The 22,744-nt window shown below is 36.0% G+C and overlaps 1 long non-coding RNA gene across 1 annotated transcript; it reads right to left on the reverse strand.

Annotated features, from left to right (window-relative positions):
- Positions 1–14,124: 14,124 nt before the first annotated feature.
- LOC139961287 (uncharacterized) lies at positions 14,125–21,503 on the reverse strand. The gene is made up of 4 exons (XR_011790802.1): positions 21,363–21,503; positions 19,292–19,458; positions 17,841–18,080; positions 14,125–16,504 (listed from the first exon to the last, which is right to left on the reverse strand). It is a non-coding gene; the product is annotated as an uncharacterized lncRNA (long non-coding RNA).
- Positions 21,504–22,744: the final 1,241 nt, after the last annotated feature.

The raw sequence follows: 22,744 nt of genomic DNA on the forward strand, positions 1-22,744 counted from the left end.
TGCTAAGAAACAACGGTACATAATCTGCACAAACAGTCATTTTATTATACGTAAGGTTTGACAAAAATTTTATGAAATATGTAGAATATCAATTTATTACACTTAAATCTTATTTAATTTAAAGCAGTAGAATACAGTTTTTTCAAATGTGTTTCCTATTACATTATAGGGATAGAGTTTTTCTGTGTCAAAGTTCACAAATATTACCTCATTGGCCTCTATTGTATCGACTGTGTTATGTGCTCTACACGGGAGTAGTAATCATTGACTTTATATAAAACGGGTTTTCTGTTGAGAAGACTATATTTATTAAGAGTTAATAAAAGTCAAGAGAAACCGGTGTAAGGAAGGGGAGGGCATGTCAAAGTTTCCTTATCCGCTCTTTAAAGTGGGTTAAGCACCATTTTAGGCCAACATATTTTCAAGACAATCTCTGTTAGACAGATAGTCGTCATTGTGTTCGCTTTCGATTGCCTGTTTTTCAGCGTTCCATACTTTTATTGTAAACAAACGTTACAATACCGTCAGTGCAGTGCTAGCAGTATTGTACTTAGTAGCAGACAACAGCAAATTGCTGCACAGGTGAAGGAATTATCGCCTGGCCTTCCACGGGTCAATGATTGCATCGCTCTGATAAATATTTTGAATATGAAACAATCGATTTATTGAGCAGATATCAAGGTAGTCAACGTGTACAAAAATATTAACTTAACAGAAAATGTGACTTTCCACAGTTTTAGCCAGTGAACAGCTGTTGGTACATACGCTAATGTAACTTAGTTAGAGATATCACGTTACCTTTCCTCTGTGTTTTTTGTGTAGGGGAACAGTATCGTGCAACTGTTCCTAGAGTGCAAGGACACTACGTTGAACATTGAGGGTCGAATTTCACTACAGTAAGTAAATTTCACTGCAATAAGTTCTTAATGTCACCGTGTCTTGAATTTGACTGCAATAAGATTTCCCTCAAATTATAACCAAGATGAAACATGCTGTAATGGAAACTAACATCAATTTGATTAGTACTGAACTATAAAGTCTCATTGAAGCAACAAGTTAGTGTACTCTCAATGTGTTTGTCCTAAATTCCTAAGCAGTTTTAGGTTTTATAAATAATTATTATTACTTGGGTTTAGCATTGAAACTAAATTAATTAGTAGCAATATCCTTAGAGGATGCTTTCAGGATGAAAAGATACATTTACATAATAATTTATAATCCTACTTGGCTGAAACCCTATGCCTAAAGTCTTTCTTACTACTACTGGTTTTGCATAGCCTAGGTCCAGTTTCTTCAGGTTTTGTTTAATCAGTCAAGAGAACAAGTCTATGTAAAAGGTTTACTAGAAATGAGAGGGTAGGGGGAGCATGATACTATGTATATGTTCGACACATAATCTTGTTTATTGGGAGCACATGTTCATTTTTGAGTGCCTACAAAGTACAAATGCCTCGTTAGTAATAAAATCTGAATCTGAGAATACTGTAGATGTGTTAGCTTTTTTTGAGCATGTGGTAATTAGCTAAAAGCTACAGTATGAAGTGAAGTATTCTTGCTAGGAATGTAAGAATATTGAACCAGAAGATGAGAAATGTACTCAGTAACTAATATATACATCGAAAAGTACTAGGTTGAAATAGGCCTGGTTCAGGGTCTCTTAAGTTGCCCAGAAAGAGAAAGTTGGGATTGTTGTTTTACCTTGAGAGTACACACTTCTTCAATTGTAGTTTGTAGCCTACCGTCCTATCTTGAGTATCCCATGAGGTTTAGTGAAAGGGAACATTTTATCTAACAAAAAGTTTACTTTCCTTCTCAGACAGGAATTGACAGACAATTAATTTTACCATGGCTGAAGAAGTTTCCATTGAAGATCTCCTTGTAAATGAATACAGTACAATTGACAAGATTCTTGAGATTGGCTTATATATTGGAGCAGTCTTTCAACTTGTCTGCATAGGTGCAATCTTCTTTCTCAAGTCACCAGATGATGATGAGGAAGATGGGTCAGGAAATGATGGAGTAAGTATATATACTTCAAAGATGCTTTGAAATGTGTCTTACAGTAATTCATATTTATTGGATGAAAGGTTAGAGATTTTAGCCATGCCACTCTCCTTCCCTCCTCCCATCCCTCCCTACTCTCCATCCATTCTCTCACATCTTACTCCAAATAGGAAACAGAAAATCACATCACCAGTCAATGTTCAAAATGTTCCCAAAATCTGGTTTTCATCAATCTGCTTTTCTCCCTTGATGTTTTGTGTGTGAGCTATACCCAAAAAAATCATTTCCATATATATTTGTTTTTGTTTATGATATCTTCTATATTAACAATTTTCAAAGGATGATGAGATCATATTGACTACCTTTATCTTACAACTGCATATGTTGTTACCTAAGAGAATGACCAGAGGCTTCACAGTGCAGTAGAAGAATAAACAACATGAACTTAACCTGTTTCTGTCTTTGCTGCATATGATTTATAAAGGACATGGGCGGCGATCCGTACTTCCGAGTGGGGGGGATATGACCTGGTTGACTATCTAAGCGTAGCGCCACCATGAGTTGGCGCGAAGCGTACAAGAAAATTTTGGGATTTACAAACCCTCTAGATGGCCGGAAACGGCACTTCCCGAAGTTTCCAAGCGGCATATATACCCAACTTTAAAATAGGGATATCATGTCCGAAATATCAAATAATAAGGATCCAAAATACTTTATTTTTAAATTTCGGGTGTTATTTTGGGAAAATTGCCCCTGTCAATCTTGTGTCAGGCGCTACGTTAGAATGTTCGAGAGCTCTTTTATATTATTCGATGAAGAAAATGGCCTCATGCAGGCTATTATAGGCCTATACACATGCAATACACAATTACACATAGTTACATTACTAGGTACCAATTGCTAGGGCATCCAGGTGAAACGTGTATTAAGCATTACCCTGGTAACATGAGATTCTCAGCTGTTCGAGGGAACATGTACGTGTGTAGGCCTACTATAGGGCCTATATGAATACTATGAGGGTGCATATATGTACTATATCAATACCGTGGGCGCAATAACACATTTTGTTGTTATAGGGCCAATGAAGCCTACAGTCAACTATTCTTGCTTTATAAAGACGGTTTATTTGAAAAGATCGCACTGCGTTTATGGTAGGCGAGAAATGAAGCTAAAAAAGAGCCGTACATTCACGATGATGCATAAATGTAGGCATGAAAAAATTCTTATCCCTGGCATTTAGTGGGGGGGGGATATGGTGTATTACATCCCCTCCACTCATTTTCATGGGGGGATATATCCCCCCCTTCCCCCCCCCCCCCCCAGGATCGCCGCCCATGATAAAGGAAGCCTAATGTTCTCATTTCCACTATATAACTCTGCAAAAAAATAAACACCATTGCAATGCAAGTAATTGTTGTATATTTTGTGTACTGTAATGCATTGTCAAGTAGTTATGTCTTGACAAGGTAGCAGAACTAAAAAGTGACACAAAAAATGCTTGATATGCTAAACTCTCTGCAAATAATTCAAGGTTTACAACACACTACTGTGTATGCAACTTTGACAGTTTTGAAGTATCAGTTTGTGTGTGTTTTTTTTTTATTTGGGCCAATCATTGTGTTTAAAATATTGATGATGAGACCTATAAGCTGATCAAGGTATTTTTTTTTTAATTTTCAGTGCTAACTATCAGTATTTATTATTTTTGCTTTGGTTCCTTTCTTGCCAAATATTATTAGTAAATGTTGCATAAATAATAAACTGCAGTTCTTTATTTAGTATTTCTTTCTCTTCTTCTTCGTCTTCTTCTTTATCTGATCTGATTGATCAGGGCACAACAAGTTTGCTCAAGATCCTTGAAAATGGATATCAAATTTCTCTCTTAAATATTTGAATTTTATTTTGTATTGTTTTTTTTCTGCACACAGGGTACGTCAAATAACAACACACAAGAGAAAATGGCCAAGAAGGACCGAGCAGAGAGAAAGAAAAAAAACTAGCACAGAAGTTGACTGGACTACAGCTTAAATTTTATTCTACTGGAATGGAGCTATGTTGCATCTAAAATCATTTAGTTTCCAGTCATGAAGCTCTCATGATAAAAAAGACTGAAATTTATGTAATTGGTAATTTGAAGAGAATTTTAAATCCAAATTAACACTGTTTGTATCATGTATGTCATAGCTTTCCTTACAGCTTTGTATTCCACCTTGGGGGGCTTGGTGGGCGGGGGAGGGAGGGAGGGAGGTAGGAGTAAAATCCTACCCCCAAAACACAATTGTACGCTACTGGCAAAGTTTCAATGCTTTTTAGTTCTGATTAATTTGGAAATTGATTTTACTTTATTTGGATCTTCTTAGATAGCAAAGAATGACTTTGCTGAAAGAGGAATCTTATGAATTACTAAATTTTAAAAATTTTATCCGTTGCAAGTTGATACTTTGTGCAAGAACTGGTGATGTTGAAGTGTACTTAATAAGCCATTACCAAACTTTCAACTCCTTACAAAATGTGGTCTTATATTATTTGTGCATACGGCCAATTTTATTTCTGAAATCTGAGTTTATAATAATTAGTTGGGTGTGTGTAAATAATGTTTTGAAGTTCCAGCCTTTAATCTTCCAGTTTATATTTTCAGCATAGAGGGTTTGGTTCCTTGTCAAAAGTCTTCCAATCTTTTTGTAGTTATTTATTAAGTAATTTTGCTTTGCCAAATTCGTTTTTGTATCTTACAGGGGCATGATTTTGTTTATTTCAGATTGTCTTTTCGGCCAGAAAATGGTTGCAACTTAATGGGGAAAACTTTTATAGTATGATGCTAATATGAATTAGCCATCTAAGAACCACATTAATCAGCCTGATAATAATTTCCACTATAATTGTATGATAAGATGTACCACTATAGCTCCTGTTGCAAATGAAGAATAGGTAGAACCAAGTCACTTGAACATTCAGTCACCTTAACAATAAGTCACTTTATCACTTTGTTAATCTAAGTCACCTTAATACTGTGGCTCCTGTTATAAATGAAGAAAAGGTTGAATCAAGTTTATCAACCTAAGTCATTCCTTTTTAAGAAGACAAGTCTGTCTTTTTCCATTACAATATACTCAAACTTGTGAGAAGCAAGTTTTAGTTTTTGAAATCTGAAATGATACTACTATAATACAATAATTTGAAATGTTTCGTTAAACTTGTAAATTTCAATCCTTGAAAGATTTTGAGTATGAATTATTGGTGCTTATTTGATTCTAGTTCACAAGAAAATTCGTTTGGATATTATTGAAAGAAGACCAAAAAAAAAAAATTAATTGTAGAGGGGGGATATGTATTCATCCTTTCAACTTGTAGTAACTTCCAATATTCAGTATGTAAAGAAGTCAAATGTATGTGTTCCTGGTAAAATGTCTTCATTTATAAAGAGTATACAATTTCTCATAACGGTGATAGACATAAATTTGCTATTGCACTATGATATCATATTGCTGTATGGCCATATGCTATTGTATTGTAGTATGACATCATCTGGCAAATAGCTATTTAAATATCTGTATTGAAACCTGAAATGCATACAAATTTAGAGATTTATATATTTTATAATTATATTTCTCATCTCGTTGTGTCGTGTATGTACAATGCTTCCATCTTAAACCTGTAACAGAAAATGCGAATGTTGTAACAAGCTTGAAAAAAAAGCGTTTTTCCATGGGTGGCTAACAGAATAAGGTGGTTATAATTGTGTACCTTGCAGTGCTTTATATGTAGATGTAGTATTATGAATTATGTTGTGCTATACTGTATTTCAATTCATACTCTTGAAGCTACATATCATCTACCTTTTCATTCGTAGAGAAAGTTTTATTATTTTTTCCGAGGGACGCATTTCAAGTTTGAAAATTAAAACATTGATTTAAAGGTGAACTCAACATAAATTGTCCTCTCACAATTTCATCATTATGTTCGGACCGTTACAGGCCATCAGTATTGCCAGCAATCTCGCCAAATATGACCAAAGAAAGTTTCACTCATGGTGAAATTTCAACAATCACTTTACCTTCAACCACAAGAAAATTTCACTGCTGAGACATTTGTTTTATGTGATAGAAAAATACCTCAATATCCGGTAAATTTGAATGAACGCATTCTCAAGAAAGGTTTAGTTTTGGAAAACCCTATTGCACTTATTTATCATACTTAAAGCTCGCGCCATTATTGATGATATCTAAATTGTAAGGAACGTCATAGTTCGGTTCAGCCGTTCCCCGCTGCGCATGTCTCAGCTTCATGTTTCATCAAGGAGACATTCCTCGATACAATGTCCGAGATTCAGGTATACAAGTTGTAACCGGAGTGTTGTGATACTAAACATGTACGTTTCAAGTCGCAACCGAATAAATCAACAAAGGGATGTCACGTACAGTCCTAGATCATCAAGGCAGGACATAACATATGTGAAGGACTTCAAAAATACTGTTGCTAAGGAACTTGCAAGTCATAGGACACAGGACTCGAAAAAGAATGTATGACTATAATGTACTCTCATGGTAAAGGTATTGTATTAAGGCAATTAGGGCTCAACGTGTTGCAGGCCCACATGAAACAAGTCGACTCAGTATGTGAAATGAAGGATGAAAATGGCAAAATTAGCATATCATACTGTTAAATATAATATTCGATGGTCAAACTTAATAAACCAACGCACAATACATGACCTTACAACATAGTTAAGGGAGTATAGGCAGCAATTGAATTGTCAAACAGCTGATTATGTAACTTAGAACTCGATAGGTACCGTCATTACTTAGTTACAACTACTACGAAATGTGCAAAGTGGCTGGTCTGGATACTCTTCAACTGTGGTACGTCTATGGGGCGATTGGCTATAAGTTAACACACGGACATCAGATAGTGGTGGCGAGGTAGAATAGTATGTGAAATAGTACTTACAGGTTGGATCCAACACCAAATAATACAACAAGTAGTGGCATCAACCATCAAGTTGATCCGATCACAATATGGGTACAGGACAGTCAATTTAAAGAATATAGAACAGCCAAGCGGGAAACATTCAATCAAACAAAATATGATGAACAAAATGGTCTTCAAATAGTAGACTTTCTTCTGAAAATAATCAGCTTGTTTGTTCATTACGTTTGTTTGATTTATGAAAGCAAATAATTTGGATGCACATAAAATGAATATATTCTTCAGGGTACGCTGGGTAAACCAGCCTCCCAACTCAAACTGTGAAGTTGGAAATCTAGACCCTAAATGTTTCAGGGGTGACGATTCTAAGGAAAGGGATGTCGGTATTAACTTGCCAAAATATTTTCAAAATAAATTCATTAAACCATGTACCTTTCATTAATTAATACAAATGCTAAAGGGGATGCAATGCTGACAGGGCGGAAGAGGGTTCAAACTGGAGAGGCGCAAAGATCGAGGGGCAGTGGCACTTATCATTTGAATGTAAGATCCCAAATCTCAAAATGATCCAACCTGAAAACGAATCCCCCATGCATACCGTAGTAACAATTGCAGTACATCTATGTGTTTCAGCGAAAGGACACATTTATGATACTTATTGCTCTTAATTTTCCAACGACAGTGCAGTTTCTGGATCTCAATTCGAATTTTTAAATTAAAAAAAAAAATACGCTGGATATGATTAGCATGTAAATTATACGTTGTTGAATCCTTGTTGGATCGGTGACTAGTCGGATCAGATATGTGGTACCGTCACACGTTTCACCTTTCTGCCAATACTGTACATCAAGGTCCTAAAGCTTGGCGTCAGGACAACAGGCTGTTTCGCTCAACCGCTCCATGATGGCCAGCATACGCCCAAACATGGCCATCAGTTCCTATTTAGAAGAAACAAACGAGGATGTGACGTCATGATGAGTACCATCACTATCGGGAAAAAATAGGGTGGGGGGAAGGGGAGGTACATGTTGCCGTGGGTTCATCAATTGGTAAGCAATATTACTATAAATAATGTGTTCTAAGTTATAATATTCGATTCAGTTTTCTTCCGAAGAAAACCTGCCATAGGTTCGAAACGTCAGAACCCTCTTATTTTAACAATAGAACCTGAAAATATACATCAATATGGAGATAAACAATGTATTAAACTACTACAATCTCATACAACAACAATCAACGATGCTTAAGATGGAATCTAACAATTAATGGCTGTGGTCTCCTTTACGCGTTTTTTTTCTACTTCTCAAGTTTTGATGTCTTGTGCTGTTGTTTACCCTTCAACATACACATAAAGCCCGGGTCACATCTGCGCGATTCAACACGCGATTCAACTCGCAACTAAAATCACGCGAATCAGAAAAGTTGCTTCTGAGAACTTGCGCTGATTAGGACATTGCTCTATTGCAAATCAACCCAAATCGACTGCGCAACTTTTATTGCGCAACAAATTGATACCCGTGTCTAACTACGCGATTCAACCTGCAATTGTATTGCGAGTTGAATCGCCTGTTGAATCGCGCAGATGTGACCCGGGCTTAACACTTCAACGCATGCACACACACACATCACTTCAACACAAACAACCCTTCATGACACACGCACACAACACTTCAACACGCATATACACTTAAAAAATATTTTTTTTGCTTACTTCACTTGTAAACACGAAGTCGGTACTGGTGGTACTAGTGCTGGTACTAGTACTGCTGCTCCCTGAGTTATTGTTGTTGTTGTTATTATTATTATTGTTGTTGTTGTTGCTGCGACGTGACATCAACGTGTCAACAATTGCCATATCTTCATTAGTAACTGCACCAGCGAGGCATTGGTGAGAAATGGCTAAGACAACCACAAGTACTGAACACAGGGCAATCTTCATGATGTCGAACGAATGAAGCACGAGTTCAAGAAGGCGAAAAGTGAAAGAAAATGTTTAAGTTTTGGCCTCAGTCCTCTGGAGCTTACCAATATATATAGTTCTGAAAAGAGGTGCTACTACCATGAACTTTTGAAGACCATCCCGTCTATCCATATCCTTGAAATACTTTCATCTGATTGGTGGAGATGTCGATTTGATTCCCTGGAAGATTCTATCCACAGATAAGTCGTATAGTTAATTACTTCGGGGTCTGGCATAATTAACTATAAGTTGATGAAGTAACGTCTTCAGGGTGCCGAACAATAAATGACTTGCAATTTCTTTCGAAAAATATAGAACTTCTAAAGACAATATTATTCGTTACTCCATTGTTAGGACATAGCAGTAACTTTGCCTCTCTTTTTGCAACTTTGTAGAGAATACTCCCCAGGTAGCATTGAGAATTTTCTTCGTCGTGTATTCAAACAATTTGAAACTTTGTAAACATTGTAGGTTTCAAAAATGTTTTGATTCGACAGGGGAGTGTGAGGATGTAAAGGAATTTGCCAGTATATATTTTCAATCATGAACCAATGAACTAAATTAAGAAACAATGATTATGAAATTACTATTTACTATTTATTAATTTATTCATGCATGGAGAGGTGGTACAGAAAATAATGATTGTAATGATCAGAATAGTAAATAGATAGATGGATATCATGAATGCGTCGACGTGACTTCGGCCAGCTTCTTTAACTTCCAACACACCCCTTCCCCAGGGATTGAGCAAGTACATTACAAAATTAACTCTTAAGTCACAGACCTTGATACACACTCTCAGACTCATACATGGTTCCCTTACAGCAGTACGTGTATCCATGTGATTATAATTATGCACCGTCTAGTGTCTAGTGCATATATCACATTTCTTTCTCAATCAGTGGCGTCGCCAAGGGGGGGGGGGGAAACCTAGTGCCCCCCGAGTGCCCCCCCCCCATCTGAGATTTGGGTTGGTAAAAAATATATATATATTTTGTTATATTCAACTCCCATCATCTGAGTTGGTTTTTCACAAGGACAAAAAAGCACAGTAATTCGTATTTTCTTCAAATGAGCTGCGAAAAAATGAAAAAGTGTATCCTTGACCGTCGGGTATCGAAGTCGTAACCCGCGCCATCACAACACTAGTTGGTCATAAGAACCTACGCTAGTCTTTCCTACTATTAACAGTACACTCAATTCACCTAATAGGTGCAATTATATGTTTCACCATGAGGAGCATGCTATAAGTTCATGTTCCTCGGGCCCTCCCTTAAAAATACTTCAGGTTCTTGGCGACCACGTTGCGTTAGATAGTGTAAAACCGCCTACACCCCCATTTCATTTCATCATACAAAACAAAAAAAGCAAAAAGGTTTACAAAACGCATTTGAAAAAAAGCACTTTTTAAACATTGGCACTTAATCTCGCAACACGCGGAATTATCCAAACTGTTTCCAAAAGAACCGATTCTAGCCTACAAAAGGGCCCAAAATCTCAAAGATTTACTTGTTAACTCAAGGTTTCGTACTAACGAAGAATCAGCTAACTCTCAAGGTTTACACGAAGCTTTTTTAGATTCTCTTATAGTTGCACTATGAGTCCATAAAAACTCGTGCACAGAAATAGATGCATTTTGAGAAAGAGACGCCCAGGCCGAATATAAAATATTCAAAGGATACTACCGATGAAGCTCCTCCTATAAAGTTTGAGAGCAGAAACCGGTCTAGTTGGTCATAAGAACCTACGCTAGTCTTTCCTACTATTAACAGTACACTCAATTACATGATGATGATGTTTGACTATCATTTCAATAGTTCCCTGATGATGGCGTTTTGACTATTTCAATACAGTTTATTACTGTTTTTTACAATGAAAAATTGTTAATAAACTGAAATAAATAACAACCATAGTAAAGCCCACTTCTTGTGATGACACAGCTGTTATAAAACATGTAACTAATTTATACCAGCACAATGAAAGAGTAGCCTATAATAAAGACAATACTTCGAATTAAATATGTATGACTGCGTATCCGAGGACACTGAACTTGAATACTCTATAACTGGCAATAGAAACGTAAACAAGTTTAGGCTTATGTGTTTAACAAAGTTTCCCGTGTTGGGGTGAGTTGGGTCTTGCTGAAGGGCAGTGGCGTGCACCTTATATAAAAGGTGGTAGTATGCGAAGAGTAAAGTTGGGGGGGGGGGGGTGGAAAGGATGGGACTGCAAATTCCAAATTTCACTCGACTGACTTTGTTAGTGGCATGAACCTGAAATAACGGACTGTCATAAATCCCCTACTGACGACGGACTTGCCCACCACACCTACTTTGCGCATGTCACTGGCGAAGGGAGATGGTTTGTGAAACGTTTCCAATAGGTGAAATGCATGATGTAGTGGTCTTATGTTAGCTTTTTAAGTTTGCTTTGGTATTTGTAGAGCAATACCCTTGAAACATTGATGCATGGTTTCGTGACCTACGTAACGGATCATACCCAACCTCCCCCCCCCCCCCACCCACCCCGTGGTCTTTAAACGTATCCCTGTTGTCTTATCTTTCAATTCAGTCTAATTTAACCAATAAGATGGACAAATTCCCACGTGGTCTTGTAAAAAACTTAATAACTTTGAATTATTTGATCGATTGACCTTCATCTCTGTAGGTTGTTAACTGATAAGGTAAAATATAGCCACTTAGACTCACACACCTATATATGATTCCTCCAACTATACTGTATAGTCTTAAAGCTCTGCAGTTGTTTTCACTAGGGTAACTGCCGCCCGCTATATAGATCTCTAAAACGCTGACCACTAATGTCACATCCATGAAACAAAACCATTACCTGTTCTACCAAATTTCTTCTAATCCAATATTATAACTGAGGGTGAACCCCCTACCCCCGAGTAAAATCATCGTTATCAGTCTCCTCCCTCCACCGATTACAATCCGGGGATAAGCCTCATCACCCCACCCCACCCCAACACCCCACACACTAGCAGTCAGAAGATTGCAAAAAGTCTAGCGTAAAGTACATAAATTTATATTTATGTGCGGTACAACCATATACGGTCAATATTCTTCAACATTGTTTCAGAAGAATTTCAAAATATAGCATCAACTTGAAACTATACAACTATATTTTACCAAAATTTCTCAAATGGTAGGAACCAACTCCCCCCATATACCCCTCCCCGGACGACAAAACATCCCCACCCCGTCCCCACGCTACAATAAAATGGTCGTCTCGCACCCTTTTTTGTTACGATATTAAATATAGGAAATGAAAGAAAGCAAAATAGTCTCCAAAATCGAGAAACGTACCGTACAGTGTTCCCTAAGGGATAGTAGAGTTACCATGTTAGAATGAAGCGTCATCACAAAGACAAAAGACTTCAACTTTCATCAATTTATGCATCTTTACAAACAACTCAATATGTCTCATATACTTGTCCCTTAGTATGTTGACAACACGTCCAATGCATGATAATTGTGTAAAGTTTCATTCAGTAACATGCAGGACACCAGTGGATCCACTTGGTCAACTTGACTCGTTGCTGGTGTAGTATATGAACCAAAGGAAACAGTCCGTTGAAATCTTGACATTTTGTGTGTCTTATCGAGTTATAGGCCTACTTTACACAGTCATGATTGTAATGTTAAATTTCGTATATTCCCTTCAGGACCAGTTATAAAACGTTTAAATGGACAAATATATATATATATATATATATATATATATATATATATATATATATATATATATATATATATATATATATATATATATATATATATATATATATATATATATATATATATATATATATATATATATATATATATATATATATATATATATATATATATATATATATATATATACATATATATATCAATATATATATGTGAGTGTGTGTGTGTGATAACAGTGCAAACACAATGTTAGCATACAGGAAACTATGACATGTTTTTTAAAAGTCTCCGCATACCTAGCTATGTTTGTGTCACAGTATAGGCCATTCAATTGATGCAGCACTTTATAATTCCATTGTTTACTCCATATCATACTTTGAAATCAATAGTACCTCCAAGAAAGTTAAATCGATCAAGTTCTCCTAGTGTTTATGTAGGTTTGGTTGCAATAAGCTCTTTTGCATCAGAAAAGACAAAAACATAAATCAAATAAAAACTGATAAGATTATATGAGGGCAAGTATTTCATTACACGGAAACCGTCCTTTCGTCGCCATGCACTTTATATTTAATACCAAGTAAAAGTTTGTTCTTTCTTCTGTATGTTTAATATATTTTAATATTGGTATATATGTCGACGAATTCCAATCATATAAATTGTTATTGAAGGACAAGAATAATATTTTGTGCTCAATTTCACTCCCTTAATGCTTTTTTTCATTACCATCCATTTTAAAGCTTTTGGAACTCCGCCCAAGAAGTGACCGCGACATAAAACTAGTGTCATTGGCAGTATGTTGTTCCAGAAGTTAACGGTTATAATGGAAGCAAATCAAATCGTTTTCTTTATCTTGGAAGAGATGCTTGCGACGAGCAACTCAATAGCTAAGGAAAATGATGTTCCATTTATATACGTCATGATTTAAAAGTTCTGTCGGGGCTCAGAGATTTTGTCAATTTACATGTGGGGCCATTGTGCAGCCATTAAGAGGTGAAATCTTTTCTTTACCTGCTGTTTTCAAGACTGACGTAGAGCGGTGTCATCGGCAACAACAAAACAATGATAATATTGTCCATAGCGTCGCCACTCAATCCACACTTGTCCCAATAGCAAACTTGGTAGCAGAGGCGTAGCGAAGAATTTGCCAAGGAAGGGGCGGAGTCTATGCAAACTATCTAAGCGTAGTGCCACCATATGTTGGCGCGATGCGTGCAAGAAAATTTTGGCCGAAAATGCCTCCCAGATCGCTGGAAATGGCACTTCCCAGTAAGTTGCATCTAAGCATTTTTTAGTTTGAAATTACTCGCGATATCATAAAAAGATATGCTCAAGGGGGGGGGGGGCGGTCGCCCCCTTCGCCCCCCCCCATTGGCTGCGCGCTTGCTTGGTAGACTTGAATGGGAGGGAGTTTTCTGAAGAGTGCTAAATTTTGGTCTAGTCTCAGATTATATCTTATTATGTTCCAATCCATGGCTACTATAAATTTGAGATATAAAAACATAACAAAAATTAATAACGACACTGAGAATATTAAACTCCAATCCCGATAGGACATAATTTTATTATAAGGTTACAAAAGTTCACAATTTATGCAGAATTATTGCAAGGAACAAAGAAAAGAAGAAAGGAAACAAAGAGTAATGCGAATTCAAAACTTTCTGGATTATTTTTTTGAAGTGACAGTTGCAGAATGAGTTTGTTGTAAAAGCTGCGTTTTAATTTTTTGTTAACTTCTTTTGACAATTATTTCATACAAAACGTTTCATTACTTTCATTACAAAAATGTTCCCTTTTCTGATCAGTACAAAACATCTCTTAATTATTCAGAGAAAACAATCCGGGATGATGAGAGGAATACAGAGGTAAAGAGATAATTAAAACATCTTTTACTGACGCTTCATAGCAACATATGCTGGAATTCATCACCACTGTACGGGTGCCCTGTATTGTCGACCTAACAAGCGTAATACTTAATCAGGTTTATCAAAGAATAGGGATACTTTTTTAAAGAAATTAAAAGTTATACCCAAGACAGAGATTTGGGAGGGAAAGGAAATAAGTTGATCCACTCTCAACACCCCTCCTAGCCCCCCCCCCCCCTTCCCTTACATCGAGACTTTAGCTGTGTGGTCATGACGATGTTATACCCCTGATCAAGTGAGTATAACTTAAAGGGTGTGAAGACTCGCGCAAAAAGAAACGGATAATGCCGGTAATCTGACCTAGTTTCGAATGAAGTGTTAGACACCACCATCGATCCCAGAAAATACACAGCGTGCTACCGTCGGTAATTAGACACTGGTGTACAGTTAATACATACAGCTGCGGTCAATACCCACAGCAAAGTGTACAAACGATACAGCGATGGACATCTCAGGTCCAGCTCAAGATAACAAGGTATCGCGTTTCATTACTGTCTGCATTTTGTAGCGACAAGAGCAAAACTTCACTTGCACTCAACGGAAAGTTAACTTTTTAAAGATAGCGGCACGCTGTTTTGGGCTAGTCTTCAATGCCTTTAAGGAAAGGGATATACTGAAACATGATCAAGTGAAAGTTTACAATTATAAATATAAGTATGGTTTATATTGGATAATAATTAACAATGAGGCCTGAGACGAGAAGGTGACTTTATCATCAAATTTTGTATTTTTAAAGGATCATTCCGGAAAGTTAACATTATGTAAATCAGAGACGGGGTTGCTATAGAGACGAATACGACCTGCACTATGAGATTTCCAGTTTTGTTGAACTGACAAATTAGAAAGCTAAACTCTCCCATATAAAACTGACTGCTGCGGATATGCGACACCATTCATGCCACATTGTGTGATGCTGTACGTGTATAAAGCATGTATATGGATTAACATAAGCAGTACACACACACAGTAGAAGAAATGACTTTTTGCTTATGACGTCATACGACCAGTGACATGATACTATCATTAGCAAAAGGCTGATGCAAATCGGACAACCAAAATGTAACGCTGTGTTGAGAAGTTCGATTGAGCATTATCTAAATTGAAGATATCATTTTGGAAGACAATGTGTAAATTAAATGTCTCGAATATAATACAAAAATAGCCCCCCCCCCCCTGCCCGCCAAAGTAGACCCATTCATACAGGTATACACTGCTATCGCTGATTATGACATGATAATACACTGCAAAATAGATATAGGTCTATACGCCGGTTTGAATATTCATTATTTTACATACGACTAGAGCGCATGCGCTTACACTTCCAAGGAATTCCATGTGTAGTATCTGTTCCCGACGATGATCACACAGTCACAGTCCCGATGCAAGGGGACTGGGGTTGAGAGCGGATCAGTCGTTTGGTAGTTTGGTTTTCGTGCCCAGGTTCTTTCCTGGGCGACTTTTTCTTAGAAAGTAGACTAGAGAGACAAAAATATCTACTTGTCATGCTTGAAAAGAAATCGCTGACTGGCACCGTCTAGCAATTTGACGGAAAACTTTCCACCATTGAATAAAACATAAACATTAATAGGATGTTATTTTTCGGAATAAAGTTGATTGGAAAGTACCCTAAGTCAAACCTCCTGTAAATGAAAAAGAAAAACAAAATCAAGGTTTCTTGGTAACTTTTTTGTCTTTCCATGTCTTTGGTTTTAGGCTTTTAGGCTTTCTGTTTCTACAGTACCTTGGACATGACGGCGAAACATTGGGTGTGCGTGCCGGGAAATTTCCCCTCACCCGTGGTTTTTTCATTCTCTCTTCTGTTTCGTCGCCCGTGTCGTCAGTTTGTTCAGGTAGCCCGGGCTCGTCATTTCGATGCAATAACGAGGGACAAGAGAGCACGTAATCCGGCAGGCGTAACTCGATTATTACGTCATTCGAAATATCGCTGATCTGATCTACACGGTCACACACGTTGAGGTGTTGAATGATGTTCACTAATGACATAGAAATTAATAAAGAAAAAAAGTATAACCTAATAAGAGAAGTGATTTCTTTTTCTTTATGAAGAACAAAACTTTAAAACAATAGTGACTCAATAACTACGGAGCTCTCAAGATAGTTAATTTGATACACAAACTACAACATCACAATATTTGATGTAATAGTATTTCTTAAACAATCAAAACCAATTCTTGATATGCAAGGATTCATTGAGGCATAATCCGTTTGATATGTTGAAATCTAATATAATCAATCATACAAGAAGAATGGCAAAAATTTAGAAAGAAAATAAATCCCTACAAGACGGAAACAAGTCGAATTGGGTTTTATTAATCTTACTTGCATATTTGATGGACTACAGTATATGTTTTTTCTTGAGATATGAGATTCGATTAACATTTCTTGACGATAAAAATTAAAACCCAACAATGTGATTTCTGCAACGTTTTATATTTAATCTCGGGTGCCCATAGGGCTCGTCGGGGCCCGGGGCTGCACCCCCTGCTTTCCCCTTCCCCTCCCCCATCCATCCTCCTCCTCTCAAACAAAAACTGATACCTCATTCTATTTTTCCATATTAAGAACAAGGCACTTCATACTTGCACTCATGTCAAAATGATCTAGTCTGAAGTTTCCTGTCTCTTACGCGAGACGGCCTTATCTGAAGGAACTTTGACGATGAAGTTTATGGTACATAGGCTATAAACCTACCCAGAGAGTCGTTGTATTATTAAATATACGCAAAACATTAATTTTATTGCTATACTGACCGTTTATCCCACTGCTATGAGTTCAGTTTGTATATCATGTAACACAATTAAGTTGAGAGGAACGATCCTGTAAACACCAGCGGCTTCTCGATTAAATTGAATGGACTATACTTAGTCTATCATGCACACAGTATAGTTGAATCAGCTTATCAATAGCAACACAAATCAATAGAAAAATATGATATATTTTATGACTTCAAATAACATGTTAAGGCCTGAAGTGTATCATACAACATTGTCGAAGACATTTAGTGTTGGATGCCATTCGTATGAATTTCACGGTCATTGTTTAATTGAAGATTAGAGGCCATTCTTTGAATTCGTAATTAGAATTGATAAAACATTTAATTAATAGTGAGGGCGTTATCATTGCCGTTGCTTTAAAGAAACATCGAAGACAGTTATCTTACTTAAGTGTGATTATCTTGAAAACCGAAAATAAAGTCACATAAACATCACTTTATCACCCGTTTCCTCTCTTCTTTGCCCTATGACATCACAACTTAAACTTCTGCCTTTAAAATCATTCAGTGAGGAAAAGCTTTCTTTATTCGCTTACCGTGAAATAAGTAAGCGTTCCCGCGCTTTAGTTGAGACAACCCACGTGATGTGTCGTCTGCATAGATAGTTACTACTGTATTCAAGTATTCCGAATCCAAACCTTTGAAGATTTCGTCAATATAGACCTGATATTCAACTATCCCACTTGCATGTCTTCTGGTTTCCTCCCTCTGGTATTGTGGATATGATCTGGAACGTAAGCCGTGTTGCGCTGCGTCGACTATCGTTCCTTGAAATGCTAAAGATATAGAAACCATAGAAACTAACCAGCCATCATGTAATTACGTCACTTCTACGTCGTTCATGAAAGTGCTAAGGCTGCAGATATAATACTGTCAGACATTTACCAGAGATCCTGTTGTCAAGTACAGTGCTACAGCATTTGATTATATAATGGTACTATTACACTTTATCACGGTCATGAACTTCCACTCAAAGGGGCATAACAGAAAAAGGATAAATTTAACGAAAAAAGGCATATTATGAAGGCTTACAGATGTGCATGTTTGTTGGCGTGCCATCATATTTTGTGCTTGCATGTTAAACAGTATAAATCAACTAATGCTGGTTTAAAACCAGTTGGATTCAATGTGATTTATGATATTTTACAAATTCGTTGGTAGAATTTGGGGAGATGTATCAACGAGTGTCGTCAATGAAGGGTGCAAAGTACTATATTAACCTTCTCATAACCTAGCTGAATATAGGGGTCATGTTATTAATTCTATATCTAAGCTCTGGAGGCCACGACAAGTAAGTCTTTCAGCTTGTAAGTCGGTGGAATAAATTAATTGTGATATATGCCACCAAGAACAATACACTAGAGATGTACTTGTAGTTGGTCGAAAAAACAATTAAGTGTTAGTGCTATAGTTATGTACTGCATGTTTGCCGTGTTTTGGAGGAAGTGAAGGGGGTCGGGAGGACCCATCAGGACAGTGTAACATATATACAAGGGTGCGAGATGGGCTAGATGGTTGAGTGAGGATCCATAAGATAATTTAGGGATCGGCTCACTATTTATATTTATGTGTATAAAAGCAGTATTGTAATTATTCTGTATACCAGGTTGTGCAACTCTAAATTTATCACGTTGAAGGAAAACGGTTAAACCCTATATAGGAAACATGGTAAACGGGCTTGCCATCAAATTTTGATTAACTCTGCTGTTTCGAGCCCACGCTCATAGGAAGGTTTATGATTGAGCTATATACCCACAATATGAATATTAATATACTTATGTTCGTATACTGATATAGGCCTAGCTAATAATACATATCAGAGCAATAAAGCCAACTGAAGTGAAATTATACGTTTTCAAGGACAATGCTACTATTCTTCTTTCCATTCAACATTTAATTATCCAATAGTCATTGGTATCACAGTGAATATACACTTGTGAAAAAAAACACTATAAAATTCGATAAAAGTAGGCATATATACACTTACAGAAAGAACTCGAGCAGTACGCTCTCTGTATGGATGTGACATCCCGATCACACAAACTGCAGTCTGACGTCACTTGGAGTGTTAGTGCGCATGTCATAAGAACGATGCGTCCATAGATTAGGATGCCCGGTGAATTCATGATCGAAAGTAGTACTTTGCGAGTAGAACTGATGTAAAACAAAAAATAATAATGAATATAAATAAAAACATTCTTTATGTGGTCATTATTTTAATAATATCATCATATGGGCATCAAATTTTACATGTTCATAGTTTAAACGATTATGTGCTACAATATTCACATCGTTCTTACATTACTAAAACATCCGATTATTTACCCGATCAACTACGGTTATACAAGTCAAATGTTAATGTGTGACAATTATAGTTTCTTTGATTAATTCTGTTTTAGTTAGATAATATGGATTCAAACAATTGTTGACAAATTCATGAAACCTTATACTTGTTCTTAGAATATTCACTTATTGTTTTCTTTTTATTACCATTGTTGAAATTATCGAAATCTGAAATCAATCACCAATACATATATGTGATTTAAATAAAACATGACAAATTGGTCGAATTACATTAAAGCATCAAAGCATCTAATAATAACTAGATAAATGTTTAAAAAATAAAAATAAAACTTGGTAACTCAATTATATATAGGGTTACACAGCGTCATTAGCCTTCATCATGATTTAACGTTATCAGTATTATTCCCAACTATGCTAGAAGTCAAATTATGGTCAGTAATTAATGCTAAAACATTAACAAGATTTTTACTTCCACTGTAAAAGTAGAGATGTTTTTTCATTATATATTTCAATAATCCTCAATTGCTATAGGAATAATTTGGTGGATCAGAACCTCTGAGCAATTACTTTTGAAAAACTTCTAGCAATTTCTAGCATGCTAAAATGTGGGGCAAATACTGACTACCTTTATGAATTCATATATTATGTTCATATTTCTTTATAAATGACATTAATATTTCAATCCAAAATGCGTTATTGCGATGTAATTAGCGCAATGACATTTTCTTGACATGCAAAATGATGATGATTTTGAGGTTAGTTCCACCAACGTCACCATGATTATAATTATAATTGAAATGAGGACCAAGATTCTGTTTCGTATATAATATATTTTATGCTATTTTATGTATATATTACACTGATATGTATTGCTAAGAAATGAAATGAACGATCGCGAGATGAAACGAAATGAGATGAAATAAGATACAATGAAAGTAACGAAATGATGTTGAAGGTATAAACTAAAGGAACTGAAATGAACAAATATCATCTCGGACGATTCTCAATGGGTATTCTCAACTTGTCCCTTAAACACGGCGCCATGAACCCTCTTTCGTAATCTATTGTTTCTTATCTTTTAATTTGCATAATAATACCATCAATATAAAATGAAAATCAAACTATTACAATATTACACATCAAATTATAAATCAGTATCAAACATCCCTTCATGGATGTCTGTTTTCGTTACTTTCATTCGATCATCCTCGTACTGGTTAGAAGTCACCCCCCCCCCACCCCCTTGCTGTAGTTGGTACATATATATGGTTATGACTATATTATAAAAGACTTAACTACACAAATGAATCATAAAATAACAACTATATTGTATAGTAACTTTACGTATTACGTCCCTTTTAAAACCAATTGGTTCCAATAATTTTGCCTAAAAAAAATTAAATACTGGCAAACATTTTTCTGGTATTTCCTATGTTGATAGAACAAAATTAGCTTTACTGAAATTACAAGAACGAGCCCTGAACATAATTATAAAGGTGTGCTCTTTAAGCAAACTGCCAACATTTGACTATGGCTTGTTTTTTTTAATCTTCACTCAACCGTTCTTTTTTATGGCGGCGGGGTGTATAATAGTGTATCCATGGCTTTAAAGTGAATTTCGCTGCAGCATGTTCATATGATTACCTGCAGTGGTGTGAATTTATATATTTCAGATGAAAATCGCTTATAGGCATTTTTATATTTTCAAAGCTAAAATAACAGAATTAAAACTGAACTGGTGTTGCTTTACTTACTGTATAATTCGATGGAAACCAGAAAAGGAGCAAGAACTAAGAACTATCCACAATCCCTCTTCTTTTCGACGCAAACAACTCTACTTCGATATCATTCTATTCAGGTTTTTTTTATACCATTTGTCGACATCAAAAAAAGGTTAAATTACAGTGAAAATTTATCATTTTGAACAGATCATATACATGCGCAGAAAGGCATTTTTCTTCCGTTATGCTGGTAGTTCGCTACCAGGAGGCTACTACCGTATATATATAGATTGAGCGTTGCCTACTATATGTGGAAAACTTTGGAGTTCCTTGAATGAAATCATTTTCTTGTATTTTACTATACCTTTAGGTTACATCTATAAAGATGTATATATAGGGTTACCAGAGGCTTTAATCATTTCCTGAAACTAAAGATTGATATTATGGTCTGAGTTTAAAGACGTTTATAGTCCAGGGTTTACTTATTTTTAACAGATGATGGAGAACTAGATTCTAAGGTTTGCATTCAATTCGTACATTTAAAATGTTTTCCAAATATTGAAATATAGTATATGTACCATATGGGAAAATGAAGCAAAAAATGGTGTGCACGGATACCACACAGTGAATACGTTTAATTAATTTGTCTTGGAAATCTTCAGTATATTTTAAGTAATATTAGCCTATTAAATTATATTGCAAGTTTTCAAGTTGAAAAATATCGGCTCCCCATTTGATAAGTCATCGGTATTTCTCAAAATTTTAACTATTCAAACGTATTTTCCACGGAGCCTTCTATCATCCAAATTATTCAAAAAACGTTGGAGGAGTAAATAAGTAGTCAGGTAAATATCTTGCTTGATGAAGTCAGTTTAACAGTATCATGGGCTATTTGAATTTGAAGGCATTGCCGGTGATCTTGGAACTAATTTGCATAATTTGCTTTGATGTAATATAGGCCTATTGCTTTAACCAAGATTTCAAACCAACTCCAAGGGAAATAATGGATATTTTATTGCGTGTTTTTCTTCGCCCTTGCCGGGATTTCATTTCTTACTTCTTCAGTTGAAACGTCTTAAAATTTTAACAGGTATTACATACCACGCCTATAACACGTGATCCCTTAAACCAGAGTTCATTCACTGTGTATATTCATTTACAAGCTTATTTCAAAGTTAAGATGATTTTTTTCGCTACGTTGTTGTAGTTTGCTTTTGACTTTATATGATTTCATAAACTAGTTTGGAATTATTTGGCTATACCGCGGTAACCGCTTAACCGCTCAAAGAAAGAAATGGCTATACGTGTCTTACTAATAATAAATATTATTCGGCTATACCGGTAACCGCTTAACCGTTCAAAAAGAGAAAAGGCTGTAGTGTGTCTGACTAATCATAAATATAAATTGTTTAGGT

The sequence above is a fragment of the Apostichopus japonicus genome, chromosome 20, assembly GCF_037975245.1.
Source record: "Apostichopus japonicus isolate 1M-3 chromosome 20, ASM3797524v1, whole genome shotgun sequence".
NCBI classification, from domain to species: domain Eukaryota; kingdom Metazoa; phylum Echinodermata; class Holothuroidea; order Aspidochirotida; family Stichopodidae; genus Apostichopus; species Apostichopus japonicus.